Source organism: Sphaerodactylus townsendi, linkage group LG02 (assembly GCF_021028975.2).
Source record: "Sphaerodactylus townsendi isolate TG3544 linkage group LG02, MPM_Stown_v2.3, whole genome shotgun sequence".
NCBI classification, from domain to species: domain Eukaryota; kingdom Metazoa; phylum Chordata; class Lepidosauria; order Squamata; family Sphaerodactylidae; genus Sphaerodactylus; species Sphaerodactylus townsendi.
Genome location: NC_059426.1, coordinates 136,353,129 through 136,357,136, shown reverse-complemented (window position 1 = coordinate 136,357,136; position 4,008 = coordinate 136,353,129). Strand labels below are relative to the sequence as shown.

Here is a 4,008-nt window from a genome sequence, read left to right as displayed (position 1 = left end):
AATCCTAAACAGAGTTACATGCATTGACTTTGATGGTGCAACTGCATATTAAGACTGTTACAGTGGACCCTCCACACCTTCCTCAGATCACTAAGGCAGGGGAAACACTCTCAGCTTGTCAGATCTTCCCACCTTTTTCACCTCAGGGACTGAGCTGCTTCTGGTATTGGTAGTGTAAGGTAATAAAAGCAATTTCCCTCAGCCCTGTCATACTCCTAGAAGGTAAAGGATGACCATTACTTTAGACTCTTTCTTGGAAAACCCCTTTATATAAAGCACAAATAATAACAATACTGAGGCTGAGGTAACTTAAACAAAACACAAGATTAAATTTTGGCTTCGCCTGCATTTCTCGCATGATGAGCACTCGCTGATTCACCTACTTTTGTCTGATACTCAGGCTAATCCATGGTTCTCTCTGATCGAAAGAAAGATTGAATCACTTGGTATATCTCTCGACTCGCTTTTCCCGCTATCTAGTTCAGAACTTGTTAAACAAAAAACGGTTGGAAAGCTTAATGGATTAATTTATTTAGGGTTGCTATGAAAACTTGTTCACCCCATCTTTCAATACCCCCCTATATCAAAAAACAGGATGGCTCTCTATTTGTATTTTTTGACTAATCCAATGCAGAGAAGAGGCCCCCACACTTGCTCGTTTCGCTTCTCCGCTTTCATTGCGTGGTAGATTTAACAACTTGGAAATGAGCGAAAGGGTATGCTCTTGTGGTGAACAACAAATTGAAACATTGGCACATCAACTGCTTTGCTGCCCTAAATCTGCTAATATCAGATCAAAATATTCCAACATTCTTTCTAGGATACCTAGTGAAATGGAAGAATCAAGTAGACTTCCTTTTCTTCTGGACAATTCTGACAATGAAACTTGTGAATTGGTTGCACAATTTTTACTGGAGGTGATGCACAATCAATAATTTATATTTTATCTTAAACCTTTGTATTTGTATACCTTTTATCTTAAACCTTTGTATTTGTATACCTTTTATCTCAGGTTTTTTATTGTGTTATGATTATTGTTATGCCAAATAAAGGCTTATTATTATTATAAAACACAAGATTTATTAACAGAGGAAATAGGAATGGGAGATTAATACCTTGGAGAAAAGTAAATAAGACAGGAGTAATTTATCTATATATATAAAAATCTAAACGTATGTTTGTCCCTGATGGTCTCCCTCAGAAGCTGCTGGACAGATCGCCCCCAAATTTTCACAGGACGTTCCTCCCTATTGCGGGCAGGTAATTGGACATTCAAATCTCCGAAAGTCCATACCTGAGCCAGGTAAAACGTCTTTTTCTTGGCGCACCAGGCCATGAAGCTGGCTGTGTTTAACTGTCACCCTCAGAATGTTTGTGCAGCATGTCTGTGGCCTGAGGGTTTGCCCTTAGAATGTTCGTGGAGATGGCCAGAGACGAGCAGTGAAAACAGTAAATAGGTAATACTGGTAGGTAATACGAGTGGAAGTGAAACACATACACACTTTGCCATGTAAGATGTCAGGTGGGGTTCCCCCCCTCACACGCAGGTAACTTTCACTCTCTGTGCTTCACCCACTGCTACCACACAATACACATCCAGATCATCCTCAGACACCTCACTCTGCCCTCCCTCACATCCAACCACCACTTACCCACTTCCTCACCCATATTCACCACAGCTCTCTTTTACTAAAAGCGAGCTGGAGTTTGCCTTTTTCTTCTAAGAAAATCCGCGGGGTGGGGGCAAACCAACACTACCGGCTCTGCTTCTTTTGCACGTGGCCCTTTAAGAACCCAGGGAGCTGGCCTCGATCTGAGTGCCTCACTGCCTCTGCTGCCTGACTGGGATAGCCTCCTTGCCCCAGTTCTGCCTTACCCAAGCCAGGACTGTGCGTGTCAACCAGCCTCATGGGATAGTTTTGTGATCTTCACACTCTGGACAGTTCCGTTGTGGAATAGGAAGGGTTACCTTATACTAAAAAAACAAGACAGCACCATATAACGATGTGCATTGAAAAGGGAAAGAGGGATTCCATTTGACCACCCCAAAAGGTTATGCTGGGGATCATTGGACCTGCATGGACATATGTGTGGGTTGCGGACTGTGATGAGAAGGACAATTGCCACAAGAGAGAGAGAGAGAGAGAGAGAGAGAGAGAGAGAGAGAGAGAGAGAGACTTAGATGCTAATTTAGATGGTACAGTTACTTAGATGGTACAGTTACTTAGACTTAGATGCTAATTTACTTAGATGCTAATTTCAGATGTTTCTAAGATGGTACAGTTACTTAGACTTCGGAAGGTACTCTGGCTAATGGATATCCACACTGGGTTCTATCAGGCTTAGTATATTCACTTCAGTACCCTCACTTAATCCACACCGGTAGAAAACCATAAAATAAACATAAAACACTCTCTTGAAGAAAATAAAAGCAAAACTAACTGTCCTAGGGATTCTTCTCCCCATATTCCTGAAAAATATATCTCTTTCACTGGTTATATCTGCCCCTCAGCAAGGGGCCTCAATAACCTAACTACCAGTTCTCCTAGTCTGTGTATATTTGCTTTCCACCACAGCATATAGAGCTGTCACACAGTAGGGCAAGCCAGAGTCACGTACTAATTACCGCTACTTTGTTACCACAAAGTACTATGTTTTGTTACCACAAAGGCAGATAGCACCTTACTTTAGGAACTTCACACTCCAAAAGCCTCTCAGATAGTTTTACACAGAGAGATATTCTCCTCCGTGTCATCAGATCATTTACCCAATCAGAGTGCAGGGTTGCCTCAGTCAGTCAAGTGGCTTCTCTGTTCTTAAGCCCCTAAGCTTCACTCTGAGTGTAAATAATATTAGCTCTTGACAGACCTGCATTTTTAAAATACACACTTTTCTCTGCAGTCCATCACAATTGTATAGTTAATTTCAGCTTGATGTAGCTTTGAGTATAGTCCAGTTTTTCCAGATTTGTCTATGTCTTAGGATATCTTCACTATTAAGACAGTTCTGCAGGGCCTGTAAGACAGAGCTGTTCCACCAGGTGTATTATTGAGGCTGCTATGGGTTTCCATCAGCTTCACACACACACACACACACACACACACACACACACACACACACACACACACACACACACACACACACACACACACACACACACACACACACACACACACACACACACACACACACACACACTGTTTATGTTCTTTTTTCCTCCTGTAAGGAACTACTGAGTATACATCAGTGCCATTGGACCTAAAATGATTTTAAATGTTTTACCTGTATTTATTTTGGTTTTGTGTATTATTGAGTGTGTTGGGAGCTGGCCTCAGCCCGTCAGGGGAAGGATGGCATATAAGACTGATTAACAACAACAAGTATTAACTAATTACCATGTTTAATTTCTTGTTGCCATGTATAACAAGAATCGCTTCTCAGCCTTTTGGCTAAGATCAAGTGTAGTATAAAACCCAAACTTTGGTCTATTTACTTTCTTACAGCAACATTTTAAGAAACAGAGAATCATAACTTTTCAATTGCAATAAAAATCCATCTCGATTTGAGTCCAGAAGCACCTTAGAGATCAACAACATTTTCATGGTAAAGTTTTCAAGAGATGTCTGATGACAGGAACTTTGACTCTCAAAAGCTTATACCCTCAAATTCTTGTTTGTCTGTGAGGCCCTTCTGGACTTGAATCTAGTTGTTCTACTGCAGACCAACATGGCTCTGAAAATAAAACTGTGATGGGATAAGTAAATTGAATCCAGTGCTTAATTTCTAGAATCAGACCCCAGAACTCAAGTTTATCTGGCCAGGAAGCCTTTTTAATCTCCCTAATTTCTTTTTCAATGAGATTGTAATTACTCAGGGTCAAGATAATAATACATTAAAATATGACAGAAATATGCTCTGTACATGCTTGAGGTGCTTCTATAAGAATCAGACCCCAGGTGCTTCTATAAGATCCAACATTTTTGTGGTTTCGTGATCTTATTCCAGGAA

General features: G+C 40.8%; 1 pseudogene; it reads left to right on the top strand.

Annotated features, from left to right (window-relative positions):
- The first annotated feature begins 3,429 nt into the window (after positions 1-3,429).
- Positions 3,430-3,536, top strand: LOC125427597 (annotated as a pseudogene).
- The last annotated feature ends 472 nt before the right edge of the window (positions 3,537-4,008 follow it).